Raw genomic sequence first — 18,688 nt, 5'->3', positions numbered from 1 at the left:
ATTTTGGATTTTAAAATTAGAAATGCATAACTGTAAGTATAATGCAAATGTTCCGAAATCCAAATAAATTCAAAATCCAGACCACTTCTGGTCACAAGTATTTCAGATAAGGGATACTCAACCTATACTTTCTAATCTCAACCTATGACACCATTGTCTACACAGATGCTCAGGCCACAAACCTAAATGTCATCAGTCATTTCCCCCTCCTCCCCCTTCACATCCAATCTGTTCTCCTGGTCACTTTTCACCATTCACATTGTAGCCCAAGCCACTCTCATGTGTCCTAGAACATCATAAAACTTAGTTCCTTCCTTGACCCACTTCATTTATTTTTCCTCAAGGCATTTAAACTGTCTTTTTAAAGCTCAAATGAGTTCAGATTACTCCTCTGTTTACAATTTGCAATCACAACTGACATAAAATCCAAATGTCTTAATATGGTTTATAAGGCTGTATATGATCTGAATTTTGTAATGTCCCTGAGCTTATTATTCACAATGCTCATCATCTTTTGCTGGACTCTAGCTATCTGGATTTTTTTTCCCGCCCCTTGAACACACTAAGCATTTCCTGTCTCAGGGTCTTCACATTTGCTCTTTCTTCTCCTTTTCCCAAATTTTTGCACAGTTGGTCCTTTCTTATTATTTGGGCCTCAGCTCAGGTATCCCATTACAAGGGAGAGCCTCCTTGACCATTTTAGATAACGTACTATCTCTTCCACCTTCACAACCACTTCTTTCTATTATTTTATTTCCATCAAAGAATATACGTTACTGAAATATTCTGTCAGAATAAAATCTCTGTGAAGAGAAACTCATTTTGTTCACTATTATATCCTCTATGCCCGAAAGAATGCTAAGAATCCATTAAATTCTCAAAAGAAGACAGATCAATGAAGATATTGATTAATAAATGAATGAATGATACAATGAACAGAGGCAGAAAAACAATGAACTGCTCTAGAATTTGTTCTCATGATATGCAGGGAATGCCAGACCCTCAAGGTTCATACTGAATTGTAATCACTGAAGGTGATTTACATTGGGAAATGTTATCAACTCTATTGAGCATGAAATATACACAAGAAGAACGTAACAACCTGGTACAACTGGGGTCCTCCATCATATCCAGCTTCTCCCTCATACCATTCCAAAAGTCAGAATCCTACTCTTCGCTAACCTATATAGCTTGGCCACAGATGTGCAAAGGGTCAAAGAATTCAGCAGCTGCAATTAAACATAGTGTTTACCTAATTTCTTAATCTGAATTTCAGCAATTTCAGAATTTAAGACATCTCAGAGACAGATAGAGATTTTCACAGAACATTTTCATATTTGAAATGTTATATTCTTCTTTGGGCTCACAAATCTTTCCTTTAAGACTCTTTTCTTAAAGAATCAGTGTTAATGTGTGCCAAGAAAATACAAGGGCCAGTTTATTGTTATATCATCAATAAGTAAGACTATCCCTCTGCTTCAAATGATGACATTTTCACTATCTTTAGTATTCTAAAATTTTTCCCAGGGGTCTATTACTTCCCACTGACTGATAAATGTCTGTCAAGTTACCATTAGATAGTAAGGCACACAAACTCATTTAAATTAAGCAAACTGTAAAACACAACAGAAGAATACCAGAGACAGAGCCAAACCTCTCAAAGAGTAGAATCGGTTGAGAACCAGTTTAGTTTCTTCACCTCTCTATTTCGCTCTGTAAATCTAGTTATCCTTCTCTCTTTTCAATAGTGGCTATTTCTCTGATTCTTCATTAACGTAGCAGAGACTGACTATATTCGTTTCCTGTTTCCTGCTTTTTATCATCTAGTAATTGAAGTCCTAACAAAAACTCAATCAATTGTAAGTTCAAATTTAAAAGTCCTGGAAAGGGAAGTGTATTGTCTTAGCTTGACTCATGAGAATAACTGTGGTCCAATGGTTACATTTTGGAGTCACCTGGTCCACTGACTGTATAGCTGTTGTTCTGAATATAGGCTTTCTGAGAAGAGGGCAAATTTAGATTTTTTAAGAAGGTAGTGTGGAGTCAGGGAGATGGTGAAGAGTAAAATTCTTTGCACATCTGGTACAATACCAGAAATGGAAGAAAACTTAGCTTCCATTGACTGTTCATTGCTTCCCTAGAACACTTTGATAATCAGAGACTATGTATTATTTACACTATTGAATCCCCAGCACTAAATACTGTGCATTACACACAGGAGCCTACATAAACGTAAGTTTAATAAATAAATGGTGAAAAACAATTTTCACACAAGAAATAATATAGAAATAATTTTTAAATAGAAAAATTATAATCCAGAAGAGAAGAATCATGGAGCTGTGTCTTAAAGAAAGGATAAACATTTACTAGAGATTGAGATTTGAGAGCAGAATCTTACAGAGATATTACATTAGGGAAATAAGATGTATATTCAGAGTGTGTAAATAATCCTTGAATTTTTAAAGAGACAATTGTGACTTTATTCATTAAGGAATAGAAAGCCATTGTGGGAGCTAATGCAGTTGCTACTATTACAATCTTCCAATTGTTCTCTAAGATACCACACTCATCTCTCCAGTCTAAGAGAACATCAGTATCACAATGATAATAGATGTGTTTGAGATGGGCAAAATATCCTAATGGAATGTGGAAGATGCCAGGGATAAGTTTCACAATTTTGGCATTAATACCTTCCATCTGTACAGCTTTTAAACTTTATCCACAATGCTTTCATATATTTTCCTTTTTATCATAAACATAAGATTACTAATAGAAAGTTTATACTCTACATTAATAGGAGTAGAAGTAGTGCCGCAATTTTGTTAACACAGTAGAGATATTTGCAATTGCGTTTATAATTGGATGGCACTGAGACAGCTCAAAGATAAGCTTTGGGCTTTCTGAGATATTTATACATATCACACAGGAAGGTATAATGAACAGCCAATTGTTTGCTTCTCAAGCAAATGGAAACATCATAAACCAACACTTAGAGACATGCTTGACTCTTAAAAAGGTAACTCAGATCTTTTAAAACTATTTGGTGTACTAGCAATGTTGTTTAATTTGAAAAGGAGTATTAAAATGAAGTGGATGTCCTTGATTTCTCTACTTTCAGTGGTGAATCTGTTTACATTGTGAATGGCACAATTCCTTCCATTCAAATCTCTTAAGCTGAGTTCCATTATTTATAATCGTTAAATGTTTTACACTTAATGCATTTTCAGTAAAACTTCACTGATACTTTTCCATTTTACCCTTACAATCATTCTTCATAAAATATAAGTCAGACAAAAATATATTGTTCAATCACAAAACAGGTATTATGGAAACAAGTTTAAAAACACATTCTTTGCCCCTAAATCATTTCTGGGAGAAACAGCCATGTTATCAGAAAGTCATCATAGAATATAATGAGAATTAAAGTTAGTAAAAGGTATTCTGGGAGCTCCTAATACACACTAAGAGGTCATTGCCCACTGGAGAAGATAACGCTCAACCTGGTTTCTTAATGATAAAATCAAGATACCCGGGTCAAGAGAACAAGAGAGGCTCTTGGGAAAGATGGAGCATCAGAAAGCTCCATGTAAATATGGTGCCTATCTTACAAGTTATCAATAGATGAATTTAAGTCCAGTTAATCAAGGATGAGATAACATATTTCCTCTATTTGACCAATGTACTTTCATGTATCTTACACTATACCTCTTATACAAAAAGATTTTGTGATTTAAAAAGAATGGAAGATTGACATTATATGATGACTATAAACTACAGAGTTCATTAAAATCTGGACTGAAAATAAATATCTGTGGCCCTTATTGTATTTTGGTATCAGGCTTATCAGTGTTTAAGTACTGTGTGTAAATTGTCTCATTTAATTTCACAAAAAACATTAAGGGATATACATTATTATATTCATTTTATAGATGATACAATTGCTGCGGAGAGAGGTTAAGACACTTGCCAAAGACTGCACAGCTAATAAAGCAGTAGGGTTAGTATTTAAATGCAGTCAGTTTAACTCCAGTATCTGTTCACTTTGATACATGATTCCCAGCCTCATCTTAACATTGCTTTAACTAGTTTTGTGAAAGATATATGTAATGAGCTGATTTTTAATGGCATGCCATTTGTGGTTTTTTCTACATATTTTATATTGTTAGATAATAATGCAAGCGTGTGTTCGTATTTGAAAAGAGTTGCTACAGCAGTAATTTCTGAAAAAAAAGAAGACTACATACAGATAGGACATACACATCCCTGCAAACATAGAGCCCAAATGAGCAACTCTGAGACCAAACTAAGTAAAATTGCTAGTCTTTAAAATTAAAGAAGACATTCTTTAAACATACAGGATAAAAAATTAAGTTACTTATAAAGAAAAACATTGGATTTGTATTAGAGTTTTCAACAAAAATATTTTTACAGAAGTAAATGTAAGTCATATATTTTATATCCAGTCAATCTATCCTTCAGGTATAAAGACCATAGGCATTTACTAACTTGCAAGCAATATCTTAAGAATGTTGATTCCAGGAATCTTACTGGAGAAATTTAATAGAAAATAGGCTGCAGGCAACCTCAGAATAATTTCGGAAAGTCAACTGAAGATTTGTGTTTGAGCATTAAATGTTTTTAACTCTGACACAAGTGTTAGAAGTTGTGCATAAGTATGACAAAATAATATTGGGAAATAAATGCTCTGACAATGCAGAAAAATATAAGTAATAAAAACGGGAGGAGAAGAGAGAAAAAAGTTTGCAGTAGATAAAACTTGCAGATTGATATGTAGGTATTATTGGAGAGTGAAAGTTGATTACTTAAAGCTAACAAACAAGTACGATACGTTTGGGTACACTTAATGTCACTAATATTAAAGAAAAAAATAATACTGGGATATCATAAATGATACAGAAAACCTAAGAAGCATACATAATAGTAAACTGCATAAATATATTGAACTGTGATTCTTGGTTATTTAAAAAAATCATTTTTTCCCCAAAGAACATGTAATAATTATATAAAAATACCCAATATTAGCTTAAAAGGAGAGAGTAACTTTTTCAATAAAATAGAAACCATGCAAATAGGATTATCTGAACACAATACTATAAAATTGAAAATTATAACTAAATCAAACAAGAAGACTTCTACCTATATATTTTTTTAAATACCCTATTAAGCACAATACAAAATTGCCAAATTTCTGCAAAATCATCATAATAAAAGCATGACATATTAGAATCTGTGGAATACAGATAAAGCAGTACTCAGAGGAAAATTTATAGTTTGATACATTTATATCAATTAAGTACAATAAAAATAAGCTAATCATATATAATTTCTAAAGCTATTGATTTGCTTATGTCAGTAGAATTATGTATTCATAATTACATCAGTAAAAATGAAGAAAGTCAAACATACAAGTGTAAAATGTACTAATATCCTGATGTAGAAATAAATTTTGTACTTCAATGAAAATCTAAGCATTTCTTATAGTACACCAATTGGGTCTGTCTGAGTATAGTGCTGTTAATTGTTTTTGAGGTATTTTTCACCTTTTCCTAACTGTAGGTAATTTAAAGGAAAATAGATCATTATACAAAAAATATACATGTGCTAGTATTTCACTGCCATGCTCTTCACGATAGCAAAGACATGGAATCAACTTAGGTACCCATCAATAGTGAATTGGATAAAGAAAATATGATCTATATATACCATAGAATACTATGCAGCCATAAAAAAGAATGAAATAATGTCCTTTGCAGCAATGTGAATGGAGCTGGGGGCCATAATACTAGCAAATTAACACAAGAAAAGAAAATCAAATACTGCATGTTCTCACTTATAAGTGGGAGGTAAACACTGAGTGCACATGGACATAAATGTGGGAACAACGGACACTATGGACGGCTAGAGGGCTTAGGGAAGGAGGGCGACATGGATTGATAAACTACCTATTGGGAACTATGCTCACGACCTGAGTGCAATATGCCCACAGACAAACCTGCATATGCATCCCCTGTATCTAAAATAAAATTTGCATTAAAAAAGAAATTGCAGGTAGTTGATGGGTATACAAACTCTATCTTGTAAATTAAATTTTTGATTGATATTTCTCCACACTACGAGGAAAAATTGTCTCCTCATTTGTCATTAATTTCAATATTCCTTTACTCCATACAAATTTCTGAAATTTTGATTTTTCCATTGAGCCATTTGTAACAGCTGTGGTCCCCTCATTGATTAACAAAGTAAAATATTTTACACATGTATATTATTTTATCTCTATAACAGTTATGACTCTACCTTTTTCTTTGAATTATCTTTTGCCACTTATCATAGTAAAATTATGTACTTTGTCAATAAAATGATCAAATAATATCAATATAATAAAATTAAACATTGAATTTTGAAATTTAGATATGAGTGAACAAAGTTCATAAAAGGACAAAAGAATTAATAATTATAAAATAATAAATTTAAAAAACTAATAAATAAAAAGCTGATTTTTTGAAAAAGACAAACCAAATAGCCAATATAACAAAAATAAAGATTGGAGTACATTGGGAAGAAAGTACAAATATACAAAAAACAAAATTGCAAGGAAGAAACAAATTAAAACACAGGAAAATTTATAAGCAAACGATTGTTTTGCATAAAATATGTTTATACATTTGAAACACTGATAAAAGGATAAATTCATAGCAAAAGCATAAGGATGTCTGATTGTCTTTAAAATTATTTTCACAAAAATATCAACGGAATTATTTTCTGAAGATAGAGAAGTTCATTATAAAGTTAATTTGAAAAAGAAACCAAGTAAAGATAGCAAGAACGCTGTGATGGTTAATACTGAGTGTCAACTTGATTGGATTGAAGGATGCAAAGTATTGATCCTGGGTGTGTCTCCGAGGGTGATGCCAGAGGAGATTAACATTTGAGTCAGCGGGCTGGAAAAGGCAGACTCACCCTAAATCTGGGTAGGCACCGTCTAATCAGCTGCCAACACAGCTAGAATACAAAGCAGGCAGAAGAATGTGAAAAGATGAGACCCGCCTAGCCTCCCAACCTACATGTTTCTCTCATGCTGGGTGCTTTCTCCCTTGAACATCGGACTCCTAGTTCTTCAGTTTTGGGACTCAGACTGGCTCTCCTTGCTCCTCAGCTTGCAGAGGGCCTATTGTGGGACCTTGTTATCGTGTGAGTTAAGAGTTAGTTAGTTCCATCCCTCTAAAGAACCCTAACTAATACAAAAGCCCCAGAAAAAAAAGGGAAATGTATGGAGGATAGTCCTATTGAATATTAAAATATTTTCAGGTTAGCCTTATGCATTATTGTAATAGAAAGTTTTTAAAATTAAAACAGGGTGACTAGTGAAAAGTATATAGAAAGCTTATAATTAAACACAAATACATTTCAAACTCGATACATGATAAGGTGAATATATCACCATATATTCAAAGTGAGTTGAAGAATGTCTCCCAAAAATTTATGTTCACCTGCAACCTCAGGATAGGATCACATTGGGAAATAGGGTTTTTGCAAATGTAATTAGATAAAAATCTTCAGTTGAAATTAATCATCCTGGATTCAGATGGACCTTATAAGAAGAGGAAAGGGGCACCATGGTTCATGCCCGTAATCCCAGGACTTTGAGTAGCCGAGGTGTGAGGATAGCTTCAGACCAGGAGCTCGAGACCAGCCTTGCCGACATAGTGAGACCCTAATATCTACAAAACAAACTTTAAAAATTGTCTGAGAGTGGTCGCTCATGCCTGTAGTCCTAGCTACTTGGGAGGCTGAAGCAGAAGGATTGCTTGAGCCGAGGAGCTCAAGGCTGCAGTCAGCTGTGATTGCACCACCATATTCCAGCCTCGGCAACAAAGTGAGACCTTGTCTCTGGGGCGGGGGCAGGGTGAAGGAAAGGACACAAAGACAAAGGCCATGTGAAATAGAGGCAGAAATTGGAGTTATGCTGCCATAAGCCAGAGTGTCAAGAGCCCCCAGGAGCTGGAAGAGTCAAAGAAGAATTCTGCCTTAGCCGGCAGAGGGAGGATAGCCCTGCGGACACTGTGATTTTGGACTTCTGGCCTCCAGAACTGAAATCCAAAGCAAAGCTCTGTAAAAGATTTGCCTTTATCTGTAAGTCAACAGAAAACTTCTGGAAGATGTTAAGAATTATGATATTAGATTTATATGTTCAAAAAGTACATTCTAACTGTAGAAAGAAGATGAGCTGAAATGTAGAACTGTCAGGAAGATAGTGTCAGAAGTCCAGGAAAGAGCAAATAGTAGCTTGTGTTAAGATGGTAGTAGAAGAGACAGAGAAAAATGGTCAGATGCAAAAGATATTTAGGAGGTAAATCACAGAAGACTCAGTAATGAATTTTTGTATAAAATATTAAGTGTAAGAGACAGATGCAAAATTGTGGATTTATTATTATAAACCAAACCTGAAAGAAACACAGGGTAGAAATATATAAATTATAGATAACAATCTCATTTTTTTTTAACTTTCCAAGATGATAATAATGTGGTTATATTATGCTGCTTCTTTTTAAATAAAAATAATATTTTAGTTTAACTGCCACAAAATTACAGTGTTAGGGTCCTTCCTCAAGGATACATGCAATGTGTATGCTTTTTGATAAAATTTTGTGTGAAATTAATACAATCAAGAGAAGCCTGGCAGTAGAAATTATCTCTGACATTTAAGTATGCCACAGAGAACCTACAGTAAAAGGGGTATTCCATTACAAAAAGATCCACATAGAAGCTGAAATGATTGTTAGCAAGACTTCTACAGTTAATTTTCTTGAGGAAGGTTCTCTGATATACAGATAGGAAATTACTTCCTCTTTTATTTAAGACAAGTTTTTTAAACCCTGTGAGGCTTGAGCTCATTCATCCCCTGTAAAACAAGGTTCCTAATGGTACTTTCTATTTAAAAATATTATAAGGACAAAATGAGATAAAGCAGTTAGAGTGTTTTGAACAGGTCTGGTATGCCAAGTGTTCAGACAGGTAGTAGAGGTGGTGGTTGGGTCAGTTGTGATTATTATTATTACTTCTACCAACATTTAGAATGTTTAATGTCTAGTATAAGGTTAAAATGAAATTATTTCTACCTTATTTTGTTGATTATAAGTTGAGAAAGATTATTTGTGTTCTATGAGAGAGTAATCAGTTTACTGGGTGTATATTAAGAAATATATACTTGGTCTTCATCCCACGTCCCCGGTACAGAGCTCCTAAAACCTTTGGAATTTCCTAAATGATAAGGGTGAAAGGAGTATGTTTTGTTACATTATTTAGGTTTTGAACAGAGCTCCTAAAACTATTGGAATTTCCTAAGTAATAAAAATATATTTCGTCCTATATAAATCCATTTTATCACACCTACGTTTATGCTAATGAAGTGACTTGGGCTGGGCCCCTAGATAGTCTCAGGATTGGGTTGGCCACCAGAAAAACCAAATAATTAAGTGGTTGAAACTTTTAGCCTCACCCAGGCACCTCCAAGAAGGGGTGATGAGGCTAGGGCTGGAGATTAAAGCTCTATAAGAAATTATTGAACAATAAGTTTTGATGAGCTTCCGGGTTTGTCTTCCATAGGCTGGGAGGGTGGTGCACCCCAACATCACAAGGACAGGAGCTCCTGCACTCAGAACTCTTTCAGATCCTGCCCTATGTAGCTCTTCATCTAGCTGTTCATCTGTATCCTTTATAACAGCCTTTATAATAAACCAGTAAACATAAGTAAAATGTGTCCCTGAGTTTTGTAGACATTTGAATAACTTCGTGTAAGTTTATATAGTTTAGCATAAGTCAGCAATTTAGTGTAAGCCAGCAAGAACTGATTGTCTAAGCAAAATAAGAAGCACTTGGTACAAAGTAGAATCTTCTGCTACAATTTTGTATGATTTTTCTTGAATGAGATTTTTTTTTCACCTATAAGGGAAATTTGAGAAACATAAATTTAAGAAGTTAGATCTTTGTGAAGTTTTGTCAAAGTTACCTAAAGAGCCCTGAAATGTCAAAAGTAAAAGAGACAGATGGAACGACTGAATTGACAGAATTGACAGAATTGATTGATCAATGTGATCCTCAAGCAATATTAAGGCACCTATTGTAATCACCTGGTGGGTTCATCTTGCCCACTGCCCAGAAAAAGCCAATGCATTAAGAACAGCAAGGTTTTTTGTTTTTGTTTTTGCAGAAAGGAAAGAGTTTAACACAGGGCTAGCCAAGTGAAAGCAGAGTTTATTACTCAAACCAGTCTCTCTGAAGGTTCAGAGGTTAGGATTTTTCAAGAATAGTTTGGTGGGCAGGGAGCTAGGGAAGAAGTGCTGCTGATTGGTTGTGGATGAAATCATAAGGGTGTAGAAAATGGTTCTCTTGCACTGAGTCAGTCTCTGGGTGGAGATCAGGAGACCACTTGAGTCATGAATCACTGGTCTGGGTGGAGTCAATTGTTTGCCAGAATGTTAAAGTCTTAAAAACATCTCAAAGACCAATATTATGTTCTCTAATAGTGATGTTATCTATAGGAGCAATTGGAGAAGTGACAAATCTTGTAACCTCTGGCTTCATGACTCCTGAGCAATAAGAAATTTTAGGAAAACAAGCTAGGGAACAATGGCTAAATATCAACAGAATTCAGGCCCTTCACATAATCCTAACCCTGTGGCCTTTTATTAATTTTACAAAGGTGATTTCAGACCCCAAGCAAGGAGGGGATCAGTTTTAGCGAGAGATTATTATCATCCTTGCTTCAAAGTTAAACTATAAACTAAATTCCTCTCATTGTTAGCTTGGCCTATGCCCAGGAATGAGTGATGACAGCCAGCCTGTGAAGCTAGAAGCAAAATGGAGTCAGCCATGTTAGAATTCTCTTGTTTTCATAATCTTCGCAAATGTAGTTTTATTTTTAGATGAGTCCTATTTTAAGTTGCATTTGTGAAATACTTCACAATACTTGTAATATAATGAAAGGTGCACTTTTTTTTTTTTTTTTTTTAAGATGGAGTCTCATTCTGTTGCCTAGGCTAGAGTGCGGTGGTACATTCTCGGCTTACTGCAACCTCCATCTCCCAGGTTCAAGTGATTCTCCTGCCTCAGCCTCCCCAGTAGCTGGGATTACATGAACGCACCATCATGCCCTGCTAATTTTTGTATTTTTAGTAGAGACGAGATTTCACCATGATGGCCAGGCTGGTTTCGAACTCCTGACCTTAAGTAGTACACCCACCTGGGCCTCCCAAAATGCTGGGATTGCAGGCGTAACACACTGTGCCGGGCCTAAAAGTGCACTTTTTGAACAAATGATGCCTTCACCTCCTGGTTGGCCATCCCAAAATGGACATATTACAAGTTTTTTTCTCAAAAGTGTATTTTTGGACCCAAGGAAGTACAGTTGTTTCTTGGTACCTAGGGTATTGGTTCTAGGATCCCCCACAGATACCAAAGCCCAAGGATGCTCAAATCCCTTGTATAAAATGGGGTAGTATTTGTCTACAACCTACACACATCTTGCTATATACTTGAAATCATCTCTAGATTAATTATAAATAGTGCAGTTGACCCTTTAACAATGTGGGTGTTGGGGCACAGACCCCCACACAGTCAAATATTCATGTGTAACTTTTGACTCCCCCAAAACGTAACTATGTAATAGCCTACTGTCAACCAGAAGCCTTATCAATAACATAGTCAATTAACACATATTTGGTGTGTTATATGTATTATATACTGTATTCCCATAATAAAGTAACCTAGAGAAAGAAAATGTTATTAAGAAAATAATTAAGAAAGATAAAATATATTTACGATGCATTAAGCAGAAGTAGCTCATCATAAAGGTCTTTATCATCTTTACATTGAGTATGCTGAGCATAAGAGGAAAAGGAGAGGTTGGTCTTGCTCTCTCAGGGGTGGCAGAAGCAGAAGAAAATCTACATATAGGTGAAACCGCAGTTCAAACCCATATTGTTCAAGGGTCAACTGTACATTGTAAATGCTATGTCAAGAGTTGTTATACTATATTATTTGGAGAATAATGTCAAGAAGTCTGCGAAGAAAAATGTCTGTTTGGTACATATGCAACTGTCCTTTTTAATTTTTTTTTTTAATCCATGGTTGTTGAATTCACAAATCTGGAACCCACTGATACGGAGAGCCCACTGTTAGTACATTCATGCACCATATAATGGTGTTTTAGTCATTGATGGACTGCATATACAATGGTGGTCCCATAAAATTATAACATGATTTTTTTTTATTTTACCTTTTCCATGCTTAAATATGTTTAAATACACAAATACTTACCATTGTGTTACAATTGCCTGCAATATTCACTACAATAACATGCTCTATAGGTGTGTAGCCCAGGAGCAATAGGTTATGCCATACAGCCTACACGTGCAGCAGGCTATACCATCCAGGTTTGTGTAAGTACATCCTCTGATGTTTGCATGACAAAATTGCCTAACACCACATTTCTCAGAAGCTCTGCATGACTTTAATTAGTATCAGAGTTCTCGGTTTGTTTTTCAGCTCCATCTCCTACTAAGTGTAGGTGTAGAAGCAGATTACTTAATTAACCTGAACTTTAGTATCCTCATGTTGAGAAATGAGGAGTGAAACACCTTACGCATGTCATGGTTGTAAGATTTAAATAATGTAACATATTCAAATCACATAGCATATGGCCTAGTATATAGTATGAGATTGCAAAATGCTGGTTTTCTTTTCTCTTTTCAGAAATATGATCCGTGACTATTTGGGGAACATTTTGGCTGAGGAATCTAAAATAATAGGTGTGCAGTGAAATAAAACGTACAATTTCAGATTCTTTTCCATCTTAAATTTTATTCCTAATGGGTAAAAGAATAAGAACTAAATGATTTTTTTTTAGTTTAAATTCTCAATTATACTTTTAAAATTATATGTTTAAAATTACATGAATTAGGATGTACTTGATGTGTTGACATGATTTAGACATATGGAAAGCAGACTTCATTGGCATCTGATAGATACATTAAATACCAAATTAAAAATACAATAACGCATTTCCAAGTTCAGTGTTTTGTTACTCTATCCCTTTATTCTTTATTCAGTCACACTGTTTAGCTGGAAACCTCTTCCAATGTCTGTTCAGAGTAAACAACATTTTGAAAGGAGTATTTTAATGAGACCATTTGTGTTCCCAGTGCCTTGCAGAGTGACAGATTATGGAACGCATAGATAAATATTGTTTGAATTGAGGGTATAAAAGTGGAAACATTTTATAAGCTTACCAGTGTCTCACATTGACTATAAACTAGTCAATTTTTCAGATGTGCACCAAATGTAAAACTTTAAAAGAAGCTAAGTCACAATACCCATTATTTTTTTCAATAAAAAATTTTGGAAATGTCATCCCACAATGTTAATTTTTGAGCATCTCTTGCTTCTAGGCTTCTTGAAAGGTACTGAAGCAAGCAGAAAAAGTATTTTCCTCAGTTTTATAATACTAACAATGCTAGTTCATTTCAAAGAGTTTTTACATTTTTATCAAGGTTTTCTGTGTCTACCTATATATCTCTAGTTAGAAACTGATGTGCCATAATCTCTGTAACTGAAAAGTTGTTTAACCTACAACTTTATTTTGCCTTATAATTTTCTGGTGCCTGAAAATGTACTGATAAATGACACCCTCCCATTGTTTCAAATACCAAGTGTAAAATGCCGTCTGTCTGTGTCTGCATTTAGTATTGATTCTTCAAATGGAAAAGAATCTGTAATAAACACAGGGGAATCAAGACAGGCTTTTAGACTCAGCAGTAGATTCTAAAAGTACTTCTTTTAGACTCAGAAGTAGAGAGGGCAGGCCAGAAGCGGTTTTAAACTGCCTGGAAATTACTGTGCAGTGAAAAGGGCTGGGAATCCACAATTTGTTAGTAAACCCAACTCTTATCATAAAAGCTGTCAAAGCACTGACACAAGATACTAGATTTTTTCCCTTTTTTTGTGAACACTTTATAATCTAGTAGTGCAGGGTCAAATGGTACAACAGCTCAAATCATTTCATGAAGCATTGGCCTCGGATAATCAGTAATCCTTTTCTTCATTTTCGTACCCACAGATCTGACCTACAAATCCTTTCAACTTGGAAAAACTCCACTTCATGCAGAGTGTGGACAAAGGGGCTGATCTTGGACTATTGCTGTGGCAAAGGAGTCTCTTTTTTTTCTTAAAAAGGGCAGGTGGGAGGTTAGACTAATTGAATCATTTAGTGGCTGCGACATTTTTAAGTGCTTTCTTGCTTGAGGGGCCAAAATCTATATTAACATTTCTGCCCTTAGCAAGGCAGTCTCTCAAGTCAAGATGAGTTGCCCACAAGTCCAAGGACTCAATAGAGCTCACTAAATAAATAACAAGCAGGTGTGAATTGTGGCAGTCTAATGGATTGTGTTGAATCAAAACTAAAAGGAAAAAAAATAAAATAAAAAGCGAAGGGACCTGGTATCCATGGTCAACCGTAAAATGTTTCTCCAATGCTTCCTTCAATCTTGAGTTATTCAGTCAATCACCTCTCTCCCATTTGAATTAGAATGCCAATGTGGTGCATTCAAACAAGTCAACTGATTTGAGAATGTTAATTTGTCAAGGGCATTCTGAAAAGAGAAACGTACAGTATATTGCCCTAGTCAAACTCTTTCCCCTGTATTTCTACAGCACCCCACATGCCTGCCACACACACAGCCATAAGCACCTTATGAATGGAACTAAAGGGTTTAAGGAACAAATAAGATAGATGGTATTTCAAAATTTGTCATGCAGAATCTTTATGTTCCTTCTTGAGACTTTCTGGTATGAGAAAGTTTTATACTATTAATTTCCTCAAAAACAATGTTTTCTAAATGTAGTAAATGATTTTTTTTTCTTTTTTTTTTTGAGACGGAGTCTTGCTCTGTCGCCCAGGCTGGGATGCAGTGGCCGGATCTCAGCTCACTGCAAGCTCCGCCTCCCGGGTTTACACCATTCTCCTGCCTCAGCCTCCCGAGTAGCTGGGACTACAGGCGCCCGCCACCTCGCCCGGCTAGTTTTTTGTATTTTTTAGTAGAGATGGGGTTTCACCGTGTTAGCCAGGATGGTCTCGAACTCCTGACCTCGTGATCTACCCATCTCGGCCTCCCAAAGTGCTGGGATTACAGGCTTGAGCCACCGCGCCCGGCCTCAATGATTTTTTTTTCTACATTGCTCGTTTCCAATCCAGTTATTTCATAGTTTTTCCTCTCCTTTCTGTTCTTTACCATATTGATTGAAAGACATCAATTCAAATTAATTGCTTGCAGTAATTAACAATACTTTTAAAACTCTGATCAAATTATTTGACAATTCATATACGAAAATAGCAAGATGAAGCTATAAAGTAAGTCCAGAAAAAAATAATAGCTATAATTTATTGTGTTCACACTGTGTGCCATGTTAAGTCTCGAATTAAGCACCTTACAAATATTAAAGAATAATAGGCATTGAACCAGACATTAAGACGAATTTTAAAGCTACAATAGTTCTAATGGCCTGTCAGAGTCAGTCACATATACATACAAATTTGATTTTGATTTAGGTGACGTGATGAAGCCCCGATGCCTGTATGTTTCTCCTCTCAAAAGATGTTGAAATTTAACTAACCAAGATCCATTCTTTGGAATCTGTTATTATTTCTTAGAAATATTTTAAGCAGAACAACTCTTCTAAATTTTATTTCACTAAGGCACTATCAATCTCTTTGTCTTTGCTAATTCTCCCTACTTTTCTCTCTCATGATTCTCTTTTTGCTTTTTTGTTTTTGTCTACTATAAGTTAATAACCAGCAAAGAATGTTGTCATCCCTGAATTAAAGCATATTGCAGCCCACTGTGTCACATGCAAATACTTTTCTCAGAATGGAAAAATGCAGATCTTGAAGGAGAAATTTCACCTTTTGCACACAATTGCTCACTGTTTTAAATGGATGAAATTGATTAGAAGTATAGTTCCATGAATTAATTGGAAGAAGGCATTACAGTGTCCGTTTAAGAAATTGACACAAAGAAGATCTAAAGGAAAAGAGAAATTTAAATGTGGTAATAGAATAGTTCTGTGCCTGAACGGGAGGAGGAGAAGTAAGTTGAGCTGAATAATTTGAATTTTAGTAGAATTTACAGTAAGTCTCTGATTTTGTAATCTTATGCTGTGTTCTACACAAATTGCCTACCAATGTGGAAACTACCACAGAGTAATCAACTGCAACACATTCTTTGACATGAGAAGGGAATTAGAAGGAAGGACTGCTTCGAAGAGTTTGGTAGCGCACTTTATATAAACCCCCCCTTTTTTTTAATTAACAAAATAGTTTGGAGTCCTTTTTCTACCACTAGGTTATTATGTGTATGTGATCTATAATCTTCCTCCTGAAAATTGTTTATGTCCTAATTCCCAGGCCAAATTGATAGACACCTCTCAAACCACCCGATATGGTTTAGATTTGTGTCCCTGAACTCTCAAGTCAAATTGCAATCCCCCATGTTAAGAGGGGCCTGCTGGGACGTGATTAGATCATGGGGGCAGGTTTCCCCCTTGCTAATCTCATGACAGTGATGAGTGAGTTCTCATAAGATCTGGTTGTTTAAAAGCATGTAGTACCTCCCCTTTCTATCTCTTTCTCCTGATTTAGTTATGTAAGACGCGCCTGCTTTGCCTTGCACCATGATTGTAAGTTTCCTGAGACCTCCCCAGCCATTCTTCCTGTACAGCATGCATAACCATGAGCCAAGTAAACCTCCTTTCTTTATAAATTACTGTTTCAGGTATGTATTCATAGAAGTTTAAGAATGAACTAATACACCACCCAATCAGCAAGATTTTAAATAAGAATAATACTTCAATGCCAGGACTTCCCTACTCTCAAGAGGACTTTGAGGTTGACTCTGATGCTTCTAATTAGATAACAGGTATAGTTTTGTTTTCGTGTTTTTTGTTTTGTTTTGTTTGTTTGTTTGTTTTTTGAGACTGGGTCTCTGTCACCCAAGCTGGAGTGCAGTGTCTCAATCACAACTCACTTCAGCCTTGACTTCCCAGGCTCCAGTGATCTTCCCACCTCAGCCTCCCAAGTGGCTGGGACCATAGGTGCACACCACCATGTCCGGCTAATTTTTATATTTTTGTTAGAGGCAGGGTTTCACCATGTTGGCCAGGATGGTCTCAAACTCCTGAGCTCAAATGATCCACCTGTCTTGGCTTCCCAAAGTGCTGGGATAACAGGCGTGAGCCACTGTGTCTGGCCACTAGATATAGTATTTGGTGTTTCAGCAATAACCACAGGCTTTGAGAATCTGTAGCACTTTGTCCCATTTTTTTTCCATCTAAATTTTCTGGCATGGTTTCTGTTTTGTTCCATGTTTTGTCTGGGCAAACCCTTTCCCAGGAGGCCAGGATCCTGTTGATGCACATTGCCTTCCTGTATGTACTTCTATCACCCATTTCAAAAGCCATGCCCAGTCCCATAAAGCTGAACTCCTTCTCTTCATCTTCTCCATGTTGTGAGACAGACACACAGATTCCTGGTAACGTGTTACATAGGTTAACCCAGAATCAGGAAAAGATCACTCAGGGACAGGGAGCTCCCATGAGAAGAACCCAAAAGACATCAGTTGAATAGGCATATAAGGGATGCTGACTTGAGAATAAGTCAAAATACATGGAGTAGAGGCAAAAAATAAAATAAAAATAAAAATAAAAAGTTCTAGTTTTATTCTGGTTTTAGAAATAATGAGAAAGAATTCCAAATGGATTCAGGACTAAAGGTATCAGACATATATGCCAAAGGACCCAAATGTCAAGATTATGAGAAGTGTGTCATGGGAAAAAGAATGAGAAGTTGTGCAGACAATTAAATTTGGGCACCATAAGTCGCTTCTGCAAAATGACATTTGTCTAAACCATTCAGCAGGATCTTACTTTGTTTTGCCTATCTGGCTTGAGGAAGGAAATCTTACCCTTTGACCTCTGAAGGTTCACTGAAAATGAACTGACAAAATGCAGATTAATAGGAGGAAAAGGCATATAAATTTTTTTAAATGCTAGGCATAGTGGCTTATGCTGTAATCCCAGCACTTTGGGAGGCCAAGGTAGGAGGATTGCTTGAACCCAGGCATCAAGGCTGCAGTGAGCCATGATCATGCCACTGCACTTCAGCCTGGGAAACACAGTGAGACTCTGTCTCAAAAAAAATAAAATTAAAAAGTTAAATTACTCCACATGCATAAACATGGAGAAGTCACAGGAGAATGATTACCCAAAAACCCAATGAGATCTAGATGCTTATATATTTTTCTTCATAGAGGAAGCTGAGATGGGAGGCATAGGAGTACATGATTTTCAAGGGAAATAAATGAGCCCAAAAACCAATGGCTTGCAACAAAGTTCCTCTGAGTTCTGGGAGAGATGGCAGGACTTCGTGGTGAACAAAGACGGTCTTATGACGCAGATAAAGCTTTCCAGGTATTCTCTTTGAGCTGCCACAGAAAAATAGATAAAAAGTCTGCCTGGATATGGGGAAGACTCTCATTCTCTACTCTGGTAGCTAATCCTTCCTGGTTATTGAATGAGATTCCCAGGGAAGAGAATACTGAAACAATTGAATTTCTTTTGG

Source organism: Chlorocebus sabaeus, chromosome 22, assembly GCF_047675955.1.
Source record: "Chlorocebus sabaeus isolate Y175 chromosome 22, mChlSab1.0.hap1, whole genome shotgun sequence".
Lineage (NCBI taxonomy): Eukaryota > Metazoa > Chordata > Mammalia > Primates > Cercopithecidae > Chlorocebus > Chlorocebus sabaeus.
Note: the sequence above shows the minus strand (reverse complement) of the source record.